General features: G+C 47.0%; 1 protein-coding gene across 4 annotated transcripts in view; it reads right to left on the bottom strand.

The window, feature by feature from the left end:
• PRKN (parkin RBR E3 ubiquitin protein ligase) overlaps positions 1-17,759 on the bottom strand; it is a 1,294,051-nt gene that overhangs the window by 40,248 nt on the left and 1,236,044 nt on the right. The gene's annotated exons all lie outside the window — the stretch shown is intronic.

Raw genomic sequence — 17,759 nt, 5'->3', positions numbered from 1 at the left:
TCTGTGCCAAATTACTTTTTGCAAAGAGAAATAAAGTTATATTTTGATGGTATTGTTCCCTCTTTACTAAATAATGTTCCAAGCCCTATAGCAGGGTTTCAAAGATGCACGAGTCTTATTTCCTATCTTTATGATGTTTCCAGTCTGGCAGAAGAGAAAATAATGTAAACAAATACCTGTCGTTGAGTGGTACTGGTGTTAGGATTATGAGGAAATCAACTTTATTCAAGAATTTCACATCCAAGATCTGTTTACATACACAGAGGATTTATAAGTTCATGCTAGTAGACTTAGTTTTGCATTGAAAGCCTATTACGGAAAGAAGAAATAAATTGTGTCCTCTGCGAATTCATATGGTGAAATTTGACCCCCAGTACCTCAGGACGTGATAGCATTTGGAAATAGGGTCTTTGAAGAGGTAAGTATGGTAAAATGAAGTCATGAGAGTCGGCCCCAATCCTGCGTGACTGGCGTCTTTATAAAGAGGAGATTAGGACACAGACACACGTGGACTGAGAGATGACCGTGGGGGGACACAGCAAGAAGGCGGCCATCTGCAAGTCAGGAGAGAGGCTTCAGTGGACCCAACCCTGCTGACACCTTGTTCCTGGGCTTTTAGCTTGTGGGAGTGTGAGAAAATAACTGTTGCTGTTGGAGCCCCCCAGTCTGTGGTACTTTGTTATGGCAGGCGCGGGTAGCTGATACACGGCCTGGAGCGGATCTGCTCACCTGGTGTTGGTGCCCCTTTCATCATTCACACACCACAGAATGGGAAAGACCTGGGGAGCAACTCACTGCTCTAGACCCTCCACCTTCAGGGAAGGAAGCTACAAAGTGAGTGCTGGAAAAAGAAGCTGTCCTCCCACCGTCGGGAATCTGGAGGCCCCTCTCGAATGACCCCATGGCCACCAGCCATGCTCCAGAGTGTGGCTAAGGGTGTGGGCCCTGCAGTCGGACACATGGGATTGAAGTCATCAGTCTGTCACCTGCCCACCGACACCCCTCGGGAAGCCTGTGCCTCAGCTCTGTGCCCTTTGAGAAGCCGGGGTAACAACAATAACTATCTCGTCGGATCCGTGTACATGGCGGGTGAGCGAGTCCACATCAGCTGACACACAACACATTCTGAACATCAAGCAGATAACAGCCAGGGACTGTTTCCTCCCCTCCCATCCCGTTTCACAGCTGAGGAAGGAGTTGCTTTACCAGAAAACAGGTTCCCTTCCAGGAACATTCTCTAACTCCCTGGGGAGAAACACATCTCACAGTAAAAACTGTATTTGGAGAAGATGCTCTGGCAGAGAGGAGAGCATGATCAGGGAGTACGGAATGTGGGCAGTGGGTGGTGGTTTTCCAGCATCGGCCCAGAATGAGCTGGTACTCTTCCCATGGAGAGGCAGGTTCTAGGTCTCTTCTGCTTAAATATGCATGCGTTCACTACTTGGCCAATAGCCCGTGGCGGAGGTGATGGTATGCCGCGTTCTGGGCCCAGGCCTGAGGAAACGGGCAGCTTCCGTGCTGCCAGTGTTCCTGAGAGGCTGGTGTGCAGAGGAACCCAAGCTGCGGGCCAGCAGGCAGCCGGCACCAACCTGCCCGCCGGGCGTCTGAGCCGTATTTCCAGGGGCTCTTCCATCCCCTGGATGAGTTGCCCCAGCTGATCCCAGGTGGAACAGAGACAAGCTGTCTTTATAGGACCCTGCCCCAATTACGGCCTTGTCGGAAAAAAAAAGAGAATAAGGCAAAACAGGAACAAGACTGTTGTTGTTTTAAATCACTAAGTTTTGGGGTGTTTTTTACACAGCCATCGATAATGGATAGAGTAATGGCAGTGAGAATCCGGAAGACTCAGAAAAGTTGCAGAGGCTTGAAGTTCTCAAATGAATATTCTATAGCACAAGCCAGTTTTGCTTCAGATAAGACTGGTTTGAACTGATAAACAAACCCCCAGACAAACAGGGTACAGAAAAGTCCAGCTTTATCCCCCAATACATCACCACCCTTCCTTGCCTCCAAAAGAACAGCCCGTCCGAGGCCGTTTTCCTTCATGTTGTCTTCACCGCAGAAACACAACTCCCTCCTTCCCTGTGTCCAGTTTCTTGTTTCAACAGCTCGTCTGAAAACTGTCTTAATCGCTGAGCATATTAAACAAGAAAGGCAAGGATTTGATAAGGAAAAGGCCTCTACAGATAAGAGGCAGTCTACCTTCTAGCCATCATTTTTAGAGTGTTGTAGTCTTATTTCTTCTCACAGCACAGAGACTGGTCCCCATTTTGTGGGATATAAACTTTATTTAAAGATTTAGGTTGGTGGGAGACGGGCGTGTCAGGTTGTCTTTACACAATCTGCCAACACCACCGGGTTTTAATTTCTGGCATTTTTTATTTTCCCTGAGCTGAAAGGTAATCCAGTGAACAGAGAATGAAGTGGATCTTAGGGCTTCCTCTTAAGATGAAAAACAGTTTTTTTTTTTTTTAAATTAATGTGTCCACTCATCTTTGGGTCTGCCCCAGAGCCATCGCTTTGCGCTCACGCGCTACATTCAAAAAATGCAGCCCGGATGGTTCAATCATTGAGAGGCGCTCACTGTGTGATTTCACCCCAGCGCCTTCCACGGAAGCAAGCCTGATCTCTCAGCGTGACAGGGAAGACGCTCCACATCTTATTAGCTAGTGGATGAGATATAAAATCAGTTTCATGGTAGATGAACACCCTGGAGGTTGATCAGTTTGTCAGAATAAATAGGCCTTTCCTGACACAAAGACATTAAATCCCTTTCACGCTGGGACTACGAAGAATGGACTAAAAACATAACAGGAAAGGAAGAGCGCACGAAGATGAAGGCCTCCCCGTTTCAGCATGGCAAGAGGCAAGAAAAGCTGCAATAATCTGCTGGTGATAATTTCACATTAGTGTACTTGTTCATTTGCTTCCATTCAGAGAGTGTAACTTAAAAGTAGAGATACCATGCAGCGGGCTTCCTAGTTAAATAACTTGCATCTTTCTCATACAAAATGGGGAAATACCTAGAAGGTCTGATCTTGAAAATGTTCGGGTGTTTTGTTTTGTTTTAAAGTGGGGGAGAGATAGAAGGAGAGGGAGAGAGAGAGAGAAAGAATCTTAAGCAGGCCCCATGCCCAGTGTGTGAGCCCCAGGCAGGGCTCGATCTCATGACCCCGAGATCATGACCTGAGCTGAAATCAAGAGTCAGATGCTTAACCGCCTGAGCCATCCAGGTGCCCCAAAAATGTTCAGGTTTTTAATTATGTTATTCAGAATTCAACCAGGTGATTGTACAAATGCTTAGGCCCTTTAGTTCCCAAACTGTGCACCGAGACACTCTGGGGTGCCACAACAAGCTCATGGGGGTGTAATGGGATATTTTAAATTTTTGAAGAAGACACAGTGATACTGTTGTTCACTGTGTGAATTACTAACTCAAGGCTGTTCATGGTGTTACTGTGGATTGTGCTTCTCTTCTTCTGATGACATATCTTTGCAGAGCTGGGTTTTTGGTTACTGTGATAGAAAAACAACTACCATGTGAGCATCTGTCTGCAACAGGAGATGTAGTTATTTAAGAATGAAATAAAAATATTTTTTCTTGGGTTGCCTGAGTGGCTCAGTCGTTAAGCGTCTGCCTTCGGCTCAGGTCATGATCCCAGGGTCCTGGGATCGAGTCCCACATCGGGCTCCCTGCTCGGCAGGAAGCCTGCTTCTCCCTCTCCCACTCCCCCTGCTTGTGTTCCTGCTCTCACTATCTCTCTCTCTGTCAAATAAATAAATAAAATCTTTAAAAATATATATATTTTTTTCTTTTGATTTATGTGAACTATCTTTTCAAATGACTATTGTGTTGCTAAGACATTAATTCTTATTTATCTTACTTGGACCTGAGTATTTAATAAACAAAACTGTTTGGACCTAAGTATTTGATAAACAAAACTACATTTCCTCTGGTTTAGGAGCACCACGAAACACTTACTGAGTTGCTAGGGGCAGGGCGGACAGAGTAAGGCTGGGGAACTCTGGCTTAGGCATACACAAAACTCCTTGAGGTAACGTTTTGGGCCAGTTTTCAAACGGTCAGTGGCACAGATATTTCCAGAGAAAGAGCTTGAGAAGATAGATCCGGCTTCCACATTTTCACATTCGGGGTGCTGACCTTGCCTGTCTCTCATCTGGGGCACATGGATCTTGTTCTAACCCATAATGCAGAAGGCTGCAATTTACCTGGGACTTGCTATGAACTAACTGTGGTCTCACATTTGCTAAAGTCACCTTAGGAGTAAATACTAACTGAAAGGAAGGGACTACCAAATATTTATGCAGTATACTTTTCCCGGATTGTTTTCTCTTGAGATAGATCTGATAAATGCCACCAATTTCGGTAGTTAACTTTAAATTAAAAAAAAAAATTAAAGACTTTTAAGGGACACCTGGGTGGCTCAGTTGATTAAGCATTCTGCCTCCTGCTCAGGTTATGATCCCAGGGCCCTGGGATCGAGCCCCGCATCGGGCTCCTTGCTCAGCGGGGAGCCTGCTTCTCCCTCTGCCTCTATCTCCCCCTTACGCTCTCTCTCTCTCAAATAAATACATAAATAAGTAAAATCTTTAATAAGAAAGACTTTAAAAAATATAAACATTATACATACTTAAAATGTTGGCTCTCTAAACTCTATCCCTTATTAGATTTGACTAGAAAGCAAGATATATGGACTGTATTAACTTAGCTCCTACAATGTTAGCTTTCTGTGTCAACTTGGCTAGACCATAGTTGCCAATTATTCGATCAAACGCTAATCTGGGTGTTTCTGTGAAGGTATTTTGTAGGCCTACAACATCTATGCTCAGTTTGCTTTAAGGAGGAGAGATGATCCTAGATAATCTGGGTGTGCCTGATTCAACCTGTTGAAAGGTTTTAAGAGCAGAACTGAGGTTTTCCCAAGAAGTAGAGGGTCTGTCTGGGGACAACAGCTTCCGGCTGTGCCAGCCTGCCCTTCTCGGAGACCTGCTTGTGGAGTTAGGGCCAGAGATATGGCTACACTGATATAAGATAGGTTTATCTATGTATCTATAGATCTAAGGGGACGGCTGAGCATCTTATATATCTACATCTACCTCCTACTGGTTCTGCCTCTCTTTTGGGTGGCTGACATAGCTCAGCTGCTATAGAAAAACTTTACTAGGTCAGTTAATTCTTTTGCAAATGGATTGATAGAAAAAAACAAGGACTTGAATTTTCTATGTTATTTGCAAAATGGTAGTTCGAATCTCTTTCCGTGTGTGTCTTCAAGCCCAAGTACCCATAGGACAATTGCGCTTAGAAGTCAACACCAGTGATGAATCACTGACCTCTACCTCTGAAACTAATAATACACTATATGTTAATTAACTGAATATCAATAAAATTAAAAAAAAAAAGAAGTCAACACCAGGAACAAGGTTATCACTCCCAACAGCGGGACCGTGTCCCTTTATTGACAATGAATATGCTAATCCAATTCATTTTTCTCTTTGGATTAGCTGCCTGGAGGTTTGTGCCAAACTTTTCACTTAACTGTAGTAACTAGCTCATCCTAGGTGCCTAAAACAACTGTTTACTAAGTGGGAAGTTCAGTACGACAAACTTTTTTTCTAAGAAGTAATAGTAAAACCATCCTTACCATTCAAGTCATATTTTTTGCCTTGCAATTAATATATGTTGACTATTCATCTTAAGGATGGATAAAATCTTGGACCTGGACCATGCATAAAAGAATCACACATTGTAATACATGAAATCACATAGTAGGTATGTATAGTTTTAAAAATCAGATCTACTTTAATGTTTAAAAGAAAAAATTCTGAAGTCAGACAGACCTGGAGACAGACAGAGGTCTTTCTCTACTATTCATTATCCTGAGTGATCCTAATATCTCTTTCCTTTATTTTTTTTGTAAAGAAGGAATAATAAGGTAATGAATATTTAACACAGTTTCTGGCTCATAGTAAACACAATAAATGGTTTTCCCATAGGGTTATGATGCTTTATAGGCAACAAAATTCTATAGAAAAGTAAGATGACAGTGAAGCCCCTTGTTAATTAAAGCGATTCCCACTATTTTGCTGATAACTGTTGTTAGGTGAAAGTCCCGCATGAAACCGGGAACTCCTGGGAGATGCCAGGCTTGTCGACCCTCCTAACTGCGGTAGGGAGAGGGATGCTGGCCTCCCTTTGCTTGTATACGTGCAGAGGTACGTTCTCTGTCAGTCCCCTAGACCGTCCTGTATGACCACGGAGCTATATGGATTGCCCGTCATGTTCATCATTCAATATCCTGTCAGCAGAGAAGTCATTTGATTGATGTGTGACTTTGATTTCCCATATGCCCATCATGGAGACATTCAAAAGGAAATGTATGTATATTTTCTCTTTGGAAACATGAAAAGGAATCAAATGAACAGCTTCCAATGCAGAACATTCAGCGTCTGCTGATCAATACAGTTGAGAGCCAGTTGGTACCACAAGTAATGACCCTTAAAATAAGGGTTTGATCCTTAAAGTTGAATGATCTGTACATGAAAGCCCACGTTTCTTCCTGCCTGTTTTCTGTCACGACAGCATCTATTAGAAAGGCATTTTATTATGTGCCGTTTATTCCTTTCCATAGCTCTGAAGTTCTGTGTTAAAAGAACGGGAAAGAATCAAATCGTGTCTCAGGATCCCTTAGTATAGTCAAGGGAAACATCAAAGCCTGAGGCACACATCTGTGCTTCTTTGGGAGCAGATGAAATCGTTTTCTTTCAGATGTAAGACTTTCCAGAAGATGGCAGCAGTGATATATATGATCCAGCCCCGGTGTGTTAAAAATAAAGTATCCAAAGAGTAAGGCTCCCCGTGGGTGACCAGCCGCTGATACATGCAAACTGCTCTGACGAGACATGCGACACAACGGAAGGGGTGTGAGATTATAATGCACTAAGACACAACCTTGAAAAGAAGAAAGTCAGGTTATTTCCTTTCAAGTACACAGCATCTTAAAATCACAGAATCTCAGGGTGGGAAGCAATCTTAAACTACGCCGCGCTCTAAATGTAAACAAACTAAGACAATCTTTTACGTGCAACCTCCAAATGGCTAAAAAGAAACAATTTTAAGGAAGCTGAATATAGCTCAGTAGCTGAATTCCTTTGTATTTTTCTTAATTTTTAAAAAGATTTTATTTATTTATTTGAGAGAGAAAGTGAGTGAGAGAAAGAGAGCACAAGCAGGGCCGGGGCGGGGGGTAGGGAGAGGGAGAAGCAGGCTCCCCATTGAGCAGGGAGCCTGATGTGGGCCTCGATCCCAGGACCCCGGGTCATGACCTGAGCCTAAGGCAGACGCTTGACATCTCAGCCATCCAGGCGCCCCTGTATTTTTCAAATTCTATACGAATCATCAAGGATGGTTGAACAGTGCCATCTAGATTCTCACAAAGTACTGTGACACTGACCCCTCCCATCCCCCAAATTATTTTTGTTTTAGGGTTGCTACCATGAAAGGCCCTTACTTTCCTTGGTTTCATTTTCATTCACAGGGAGCTCTGAAAATTCCCTTTTCTTACATCATCGCGATTTCATCAAGTACTGTATGTATTCATTCAATCTTCCGGCGTGCAGTGCCTTAATTTATACATCCACTGTGAGTACGATCTAGTGGGAAATTTTTTTTACCATCTGTCTCGGAACCAGGGACCCACTAGAGACGATGAGCTCACACAATGAAGAGACCATGTCTGCTAGCTGACCTTCGACAGGGCTGACCTCCAAACCTCGAGTCGAGAGGGGCCCCTAATAATTCTCCAGACAGGAAGCGTGGTGCTGGACAGTGACCTGTCCGACATAGAACTATAGACAAAGATATTTAAACTTCTTACTTCAAAATATTTATAGTTTTTTTTAAACCTAAAAATGCTTATTGGCCATTTATTTTACCTTTTCTTTAACAGCTTTATTGAGAGATAAGTCACATAGTCATGAGTTTTAAAAAGTAGTTTATGTACTTTTTGAGTGGATAATACATGCACACAGCACAAACTTGAAAGGTGCAAAATGTATATGGTGAAACATAAGTCTCCCTTCCTCCTTGGTCCCCTACATTGCTTCTGGGAGATATCACTGTCACCTGTTTGTATCTTTCCAGAAATTTTTTATGCATTATATTTTAAGACAAAAATGGCATCTAAGATATTGCATTCTGCCTTCTGCTTTGCTTCTTGCTTTTTCATTCGCTACATTTACAGCCAGCCTGCTGAACAGCCCATTCGTCCTACCTAAGCAGCTGCCCAGTATTCTAGCTGATAGATGTGCTTTACTGCATCTAACCAGGCCCCCGAGGATGGCCATGTAGGTCTTTTCCATATTTTGCCATTAGAAACAAAGCCGCAGGGAACGTCCTCCACAGGTCAGTTTGCACGTGGGAAAGGAAATTCGTAGGATAAATTTCTAGAAATGAAATAGCTGGGTCGAAGGGCACGTGGAGTATACATTTGCACACCTGCCCTCTGGAGGATGTGGCGGGCGGTCCATGCCCGGCGGCAAGGTGTGTGAAGGCCCGCTCCCCCCCTCCCCAGCTCGCTGTGTTCCCACTGACGACCTCCGTCAAACAATGGCATGGAAAGAATCTCAAATACACACAGCATTTTTGCTAGGACCCTCTTTATCCACACTGCACCACCACAGAGACAGCCTGCTGGCCAACTCACTAACTCCGAGTCACTTTGGAGTCTTGTCCATTGGACTGTGGTCAGTCCCCACCAGCCATTTTTCTGCTTCTTGGGCCCAGGCTCTGAGACAAGGTGCATGGAGCCCGTCTTCTCCTTGTTCGCTCTGTCTGAATTTGGCTCACTTGCCGGGAGACGACTTTAAGTGAATTTTTGCTTGGTGGCTTTAGACACTGAAGGGAGCATCGGGCTCTGTCGCCAGGGCTGTGTCCTGAGCAGAATCGGCCCCCTGCGTGGCTCGCCAGGCATCCCTTACAAGCAGCAGGGGTGTGATTTATGGCAGCAATGCTCTCCCGAATCCCTCCGCTTCCTCTCTTTGCTTTAACCCTTTTAAAGAACAATTCCTCTGGTGCCGGTCCTCACCCCCATCCAGCATCTCCCGGCTCTGGCCTTCACTTCCTGGCTTCCTGTTTCTAAAGGTTAAAGTAGGATTTGGCCACAAGCTGTGACTCTTGTATTTACAATGTTCACACCATCCACAGTCATCTAAACAAACTTCTTGGCAGGCAAATTTCTCTATCTGAAAATTCCCTTTAGCATCTTGCAAGGCCAGCTCAATTTTGCCGTAAAACCAGCATTTCCCAGACCTTATGGAGCATTTGGCTCCTTCCAGAAATGGAGCACTGGTCACAGAGTATCAAATTCAACACCACTTTCAAATATTGCCATTCATTAGTGGACCCATTCAAATATTGCCATTCATTAGTGAACATGCTTGAATACGGCCATTCATTAGTAAAATGCACAGCATATGTCTTCTCACATTTTTAACTGGTGTCTAATCCTCGTGACCTTATCATTTACAATCTGTAGCAAGGCACTAGACTTTGTAAAAATGATTACACTCTGCCAGTCAAAACGTGAAATCCAAGCCATATGGCAGTTTGAGCCCAATTTGTCCCCTGCGCCTGTGGGCATCCTTCTGCTCTCTTAGTGTAGCAGGGAGCCTGAATGTTTCCCTTGAACACCTGGGCCTGACCCCAGGCAAGCCCAGGCGGGGTCAGTTTTGGAAAGGAGCCCACCAAGTTGGTGCCATCCTTGCTGGTACATTTCAGAGACTTTGTCTTTGGAGATTTTGCAGCTTAAACGAGTAATCAACCGATCAATTACAATATATCAAGCCTCCATTGGGCATTGGGCAGCTTCAGCAGTGCCTGGGGGAGCTTACCTGGTCCTGCCCCTCTCCTTGCAGTCTCAGCCAAAAGTCCAGGTATTTTTCTCTTAAGCACTGTTCTTTTTTTTTCTCCTTATACCTACCTCTATGAAATGTCTGCCCCTCTATGAGAAACTGTTCTCGCTTATCGCCTCCTCTACATTGAGAGGATGTGTGTCCTGTTCATCTCATTTCCCCAGGATCCAGTGTCTGGAACACAGGTGACCAATGTTTGCTCTGCACATGCCAGGTACCCAGCTCTGGTGCTTACAGGCGAAATAAGAGAGTGGGAGAAGAGTACCATACAATCTACAATCCTGGGCTGAATCATCTGCAGGGAGCAAGTCTGCAGAAACTCGGAGACTTCAGGTGGGTTGTGGTGGGCTTGGGTCTGTGGGAAGGCATTTGCTTTCCTACTCTTCGAGCTCCATCCCCTCCTTGGGCAGTGGCTCCAGCCTCAGGCCTAATCTCCCCACTGCTGGCGCACAGCGTCTCAAACCCTCTCCCCACCCCGTCAGCCGCAGCCTCCCTCCTAACTGTTGGAGAAAGAGAGCACTGGGATCAAAGGGCAGAAATTCAGAGCTGACTGAGTAGGCAAGAGTCAGGACCAAGGAGGAGGGAGCCCCATGCCTCTTCTAGAACAGTCCCTGCTGCCCAAGTGGCCACGCCTCTCCAGAGCCACCTCTCCTCTTCCCCTGCGGCCTCTACTCAGACCACACCTGGTCATCAGCCCGTCATCCTCACCTGCAGACCTCACATTCTCTCGGAGGCTGAGCCCGTGCCTCCCAGTGTGGGCGGAGGGCCTCTCCCGGTCCCCACAGCGCTTGTGCGCACGCATCCTGGTTGCACAGAGCCTAGGGCAGCGTGTCATTATTATCCACTTCTCTGCACATCTTTCTCACTAGGCTGTGCGCCCCAGGAGGGCAGGATACCTTAGCCCTATTTCTGCTGCCCGGGCCTAACAGAGCCGCTGTCCCGTGCACAGCAATGGACAGACGTGTGCAGAATTAACGAGCAGAAGGAGCTAGAAGTCTACACTTCTGAGAAACACAGGGGTGGCGCAGTGTCAGGAGAACCCTGCCGTGAGAGTGAGGAGGTCGGCCCGGGGGACTGGACGGAGGAGACCAACACATTCGACGTGGGGGAGTTCTTATGTGACCTTCGAGCCCACACTTTTGGTGCAAGGATGCCATTTTCGGGCAACTTCAGAAGCTAAGGTCACAGGGATGGTGGAGGGCAGAGGCTTCACGGTGGAGGGATTGGATTTGGATTTGAGAACAGAAAAAGACAATGAAAAGAAAGAATGAGCTGCTATTGAGAGAGGGGGCAGCGGTGGGAGGAAAGCCCTGGAGAATGTCAAGGCCCGGGAGACCCAAACACTGCAGAGGATCGTGGAGGAAAGGAAGAGGGCTGGCTTTCCAGGCTTGGGGAAAGTCGGAAGTCCCGGGACAGCAACGTGCTGGCGAGAAGGGTGTCTGCAGGAGACCCCTCTGTGCAGTGCTATGAACCTTCCGGAGTCAAGGGGCAGAGGGGGGTCGCGCAGACCTGGGACAGTCATCGTCATTAGGAGATGACACGGGAGTTGAGAGAGGCCCAGCCGTGCTGAGGACCCGGCGGATGGAACAGCGCCACCCTCCCGTTCCCCGCAGGACCAGCAGCAGCAGGACCTGCAGCCTGTTAGAAGAGCGGCCTCTCAGGCCCTGCCCCGAGGACTGACTCAGAATCTGCATTTCAGCACCACGCCCGGCGACTGGAGCGCACACAGAACCTTAGAAGCACTGCCCTAGCTCGTTCTCTCCGTGAAAATGTACTGAGCACGCACACCATGCGCCGGGCAGCCCGTGCCTCCACAGAGGTGGGGAAGATGGAATTGCCAGGCTCCCGAGGGTCACTGTTCACCCTCCCTCTTACCCTCGCTTCCTCTGCCCTGCCCTCCCTCCACCGGAGAGGTGTTTATCGAGAACGTGCAGGTGCTGGGCAGGGCAGCGCCGACGGTAACCACGCTGGTCATCGTTCTGACCTCCTTGAGTTTACATCCACTGCGTTCTCCTCATGGTGGTGGGCAAGGTTCTGGGGGAGCACAGGGTATGGGCACCCACTACCCTGGGCAGTCATGCTAGGTCGCCAGGAGGAAGCAGAGGGTAAACTGAGGTCCGGTTGAGTTTGGTCCAAATGATAGGCCCCCAAATAGTGCTAATTCCAATGTTTGGGCAGTGCAAGCACTGGGCGTTCAGGGGGAATGATGGCTCTTTACTCAGCACCACCGGGTGGGCGTTGCTGAGAGGTAGGGGAGGTGGTCCCAGGCAGGGCCGGGCACTGGGATGAGAGTGAGGGTGAGGGCTGGAGGGGCGGCTTTGTGGGAGGCTGCAGGATTCTGGGTGGGTGGCCGGGGCAGGAGGAGGGGCTGCAGTGTGTGGGCCCAACCAGCAGCCAGACAGAGCCAGACTGGGGGCGATGAGGAGCTGGAAAGCCTCTAGCACCCACAGCACAGCTATTTCGAGAGCCAGCCGTGGGGTGGTGGGAGAAAAACACTCACTTAGAAAATCAATTTTTGATCCTGGGAATGCATTACCAATAAAACCCAGCGGGAATCAACTCTCTTAGAGTAATTCTGCAGCATTTTTGTCTCTTTGATTCCGAAACCACCGGCAAAAGGACACAGTCTGAAACAGCACTGTCCATTAGAAAGAGGAGTAATTTTAAAATGTGTTAGTAGCCACATAAAAAAGTAAAAAAAGAAACAGGTAACATAAATATTTAACCCAATATATCCCAAATAGTATTTTCAACATGGAATCAATACAAGTGTTGTTTTTTTTTTTAAGATTTATTGATTTATTTGAGAGAGATGGCGGGCGGAGCGGGGGGAGCAGACTCCCTGCCAACCAGGGAGCCCGATGCGGGACTCGATCCCAGGACCCTGCGATCATGACCCGAGCCGAAGGCAGATGCTTAACCAACTGAGCCACCTAGGCGTCCCAAGTGTTGTTATTTTACTTTTCTTCCCCCATGAATTCTTTGGAATTTGGTGGGTATTCTACAATCACGGCACATCTCAGCATGGACCAGCTGCCTTCCAGGTACTCAGCTGCTGCACGTGGCTGGTGGCTACCATGCCAGACAGGGAGGTCTGAGAGGAAATCTCTAGTCTGAGGGCTACTCGGATGATGTAGATGCTCAGTTTAGGAACAACAGAACAAAAGGAAGCAGAACTCCTCCACCAGGATATAAGTAAGCAGGGCAAGGTGAGGTGGGGGCACAGAGAAAATAAGAAAATGAAGAGCGTGCACGGAAAGAAATTCATATATATTTTTTTCTAATAAGGGGTGCTCTTTATTTTTAGCCTTGGAAGACTGGCTCTGCAGTGTGATGGACGAAGGACCCGTAAGACACAGAAAATCAGTCAAATTAAAGAAAATGAGGTGTAACTGTTTGCAGTGAGAACTTCCCTGTCACACACACTCTGAGTTATTTGTTGAAAGAAAACCCGAAAATCAGTACTGGCCCGAGTTATCGCTAACTTCCCTGGGTGTCACGGGCGCCTGATTTACCTGCCTGCTCACTTTGTCAGATTGTGTACCCTGGGTAGATAGTGTCCTGGCCATTAATCATGACATGGACTGTGGATCCGACTTGGGCACAAAAAACCGTTTCTGATGTCTGTGACACCATTCGTTTAAGTGATAGCCACAGGATAAACTGAATAAATACAAAGTCACAGAAATCCGCAACTCTAGTCCTGTCGGTTTGACCCGGTATTGTTGACGTCTTGTAAGTCAGCCAGTCATGGGGCCTGGGTGAAGGATATTTGCTTTTACGTGTGAAGGATCAAGCCGGAGCCCTGCGTTGAGAAGCCTTAGACCCGCACAATTTGAGCAAGAAGACTTTCGTTTGCCAAGTTTAGATGGATCCCGGTGAGTGAAGGGCCGCTGACACCAAAGCACCAAACAATTCATTTTAGGCACAGGCTTCCAGGTATAAAGTAAAGGAGCCACGCGGATGTAATGTGCAGCACGGGGTCTAGAGGTAATAACACGCTAGTAGATCTTCCAAGTCCTCATCAGTAGGAATTTTTTTTTTTGCATAAATAGGGAATTATGTTGTACCCCTGAAACTAACATAATGTTATATGTCAGTTAACCTGAATAAAAAAAAAAAAAAAAAAGCTTTCATTTTGAAAGTTAGAACCGGGACCTGAATTTCATCCTTGAAGTCAAGCACACACTCGTGACAGAAGCTGAAACAAACCTCAAAACCATCTCTGGCCCTCTCCACGTGCATGACGTCACCACGCACAGTGATTCCAGGTGTGTGGCATTTGGAGTTTGGAGGCCAGCCACCCCCTATTTAAAGTTCTGCTGGACCTCAGCCGTTCTCGGCCCCCGGGCCTCTGGCCTAAATTGTCATTCATGACGATTCCAGCTCGAAGCTGGAGAGAAGAGACAGAGAAGAAGGGCCTGGATGTTCATCCACACACCAGTCTCCGTGGAGCTAAGCCACTTAACGCTTAGATGCTTCTTACCAGCGTCTATGTTCTCAACACTTGTTCCAGAAAGTTCCCAGCTTGGGTGCCTGCTCGCGGCGGGAGCATTTCCCACGTTATCCCCCCTGATAGGCATCTGTGCCCTGGGTAGCAGACAAGGGTGAAAGCCCACAACGCTGAGAGAGCCGGGCCCCACCTTTGGTCAAGGCAGCACGAAGACCCCTTGGGACGAGTGTTTTCGGAAGATAACACCCGCCTTGGGGGGGGGGAGGGAGCGGCAGCCCCAGCCCAGTGCTTCGGCGACCCGGGAAATGTTATTTCCCAGCAACACACACCTTGCAGTATCTGACTCAAGTGTGAGATAAAACCCAGACCTACAGGCCTCTCTCCCGTCTAAGATTTTTTCCTCCTGATTTTATTGCTTTTGCAAAAGAAGTAGAAAGAAGCTAATTAAGTGCAGCTAAAGAGCGAGCACCTGGACTCCGGGTCTCAGAGCTGCCAAGATAGCGGCAGATTGCAGGGGACAGAAATGAAATGTCGTCTGCGTGGCTGCCTCTTTACCTTTTTGTCCCAAAGCATAAGAGACGCTCATTAAGCCAAATAACGATGAACAGAGGAGTGTAAACGGTTCACTTTGCGATACCCCCCACTCCTCCCCCTTGGTTTGGCGCCAGAGAGTGTTAGAGCCACGGGGCCCTGGGAGAGCGGATCGATCGTCTTTACGGTGAAAAGGCACCCCGTTTCTCCTGCCATTCTCACTCATGTTGGAACATAATATTATTCTGTATTTTTAAAAAATTGCTCAACACTTGGGATTATGCCAGGCATAATGGGCATTTAGTGAGTATTTTTAGGGATAATTATAATGATCTAACACCTTATTATTTGAAATTCTAGTTCTGTGTCTAGAATCAAATTTTCAAAGGGCTAATAGCTCATAAAGGAACCTTTGCTGCGATCCTGTGGACGAATGGCAGACTGCTCACTCGTCCATTCCATGAGCGTTTGCCGAGAGGCTGCGCCGATGGGGCAGTGCGGGGTCGGACAGGGCACAGGGGAAGGGGCCAGTGGGCCTCTGGGAGGCTGGGTCTCTGCCAAGCCACCGCCTCTCCTCGTGGGTGTCCCTGGTGGTGCTCCTATGCCCAGCTAACCCACAACAGTGGTACTTTGAATCTCAACTAGGAACTCGCTTTGGGCAGACTTCCCTGACCCCAAGCCTGGGCTCGCTGCTCTCTCGGCATGCTCACCAGCCCGTCCCTAACCCTAACCTCATTCCCATCACCTGTGCTTGGTGTGTCCTTATCCATCATCCCCTCCAGACCCAGGTTCCTTGAGGGTGGGGACGTGGTAATGCCCACCCGTGTGTCCCGAGTGCTGCTATCTCTAGCACTTGGCCCTGAGTATGTTCGTGATTCAAGGGAGCCAAGAAGGAAACGGAGAGCTCCTCAGACACGTACACTACACCATCAGTGCTATGACGGGGGTCAGACCCGTCCCAGACGAGGGAGTGGTTTGCTCCCTCCAGGAAGTCTGGCCAAATTCCCCAGCCCTGGTGACACTTCCAGGCTTGGAGGGGAAACTGGATTAAGTGAGATGAAAATAGGACCATCCTACAAACTAAGCTTGTTATGGTTTCCTGTCTCAGTGACCCCGGCAGCATAAGCCAGTTCCAGTTAGTTAAGATCCCAAATGAAGATAACAAAATGTATCAGGATGTCCCCCCCCGTTTACATGACCTGTAATCATACATTTCTATGACTGCATGTTCAGAAGGGCTTTTCTGTCGGAAAAGGTATCATGGTGTGTGTCGTTCGCTGCAAATGACGCGAGTCACAGTGACATTTCTTCATCAGAAGGCTCTGTGTCTAAGCTGTGAGATGCTTATTCCAAACAAGCCACAAAACTGTGCGGACGGCCACACCTTCCCCTTTATTGCTACAGAAAACCTGACACCCTCCTCTTTCCAATCAGCAGCAACATACTTCTGAAAAATGTTAAGAGTTGGCTTTCCAGCAGAAAAGTATAATCTCCTCCGATTCTTTTTTTTTTTAAAAAGGAACTGATGCTCCTATTGGGATGGTCTGACATAGGTTTATTATCTTTTATTTTCATTGAAGGCAGGACGATTGACTAAATGATAAAGTTGCTTCTTACCAGCTCCTTTGGCTTGAAGACTCTTTGACCTGAATACTGATTTATGTCCCCAAGCAGCTCCCTCAGACCTTTACTTTAGTGCAGACCAAGAATAAGCCGCATAGCGTGAAACAGGCTTTGTCACAATGACAAGATTTACAATGGGATTTGAGGGAAAAGGCCATTAATTGCCATTTGTTGTCATACGATCATGTACCTCTTTTCCCAGATTGCTGCTCGCTGGTGGCAGAAGCCATTGCTCACCGAGCTTCTTTACTGAGAAGTGGGTCCCCCATGATCAGCATTTATGGCCAGGTTCTCGGGGATGCGAACAGGACCCAGGGGTGCTCGAGGGCTCACAGCCAGGCAGGCTCATGTTCCGAGTTTCACATCCTGGGGGTAATTTACGAAGTGGCAACCGGGGACCAGGAGTAGGATTAGCTGCAACTCTGTACCTGTGGCTTTCGATACGGCAGTTAAAACAGCGGATATTTTAAAGAGGATTTTTGCTCCTATCAATTTTGAAAAATACACTTTACTTTGCTGATGGGGAATGTTAAGTTAGTCTCAAGAATTAAAATAAGGTTGGGCACCTGGGTGGCTCAGATGGTTAAGCATCTGCCTTCAGCTCAGGTCATGATCTCAGGTCCTGGGATGGAGCCCCCATCAGGCTCCCAGCTCAGCGGGGAGTCTGCTTCTCCCTCTGCCGCTCTCCCTGCTTGTGCTCTCTCTGTCTCAAATGAATAAATAAAATCTTAAAAAAAAAAAGAATTAAAATAAGGTTCATGTTGGTAATAAACCCACTAACTAAAGAAGCTAACGAGCAGTCTGTGGACAGGAATGACCCTGATGACCCCCTGGCTTTATTTTTTTTCCCTACAAATATTGGCGATTTGATACAATTCTTACATTTACAGTTAAATCTTCCCACTTAGTGTCTGATCTTCTAATGTTATAAAGTTTAGTGTGGTGCTCTCTGAAAGGCAGCTTCCCATTTTTGCCATGTCTCAAATCCATCAAAAGTGTCCAGTGGGCGGCTCCAAGTTCTCCTTTTGGAGCGACATGTCAGATTTAATGCTTCCGTCACTGAGACTTGATAGGAACGTCTTAGTCTGTGCTTCTGATCTGTGGCCTGGGTCATGCTTTGAGTGCAATGCCTTCCATGTCATGACAAAGTGGGTTCTCAGTCGGTATTAGCTCAACCAAAATGCCTGCTAGACTAATGGCAATAAACCGACTTTCAATAAGC

Source organism: Phoca vitulina, unplaced genomic scaffold (genome assembly GCF_004348235.1).
Source record: "Phoca vitulina isolate PV1807 unplaced genomic scaffold, GSC_HSeal_1.0 scaffold9, whole genome shotgun sequence".
Lineage (NCBI taxonomy): Eukaryota > Metazoa > Chordata > Mammalia > Carnivora > Phocidae > Phoca > Phoca vitulina.
The sequence above is the reverse complement of the archived record's forward strand: the minus strand, read 5'-3'. Positions and strand labels throughout refer to the sequence as shown.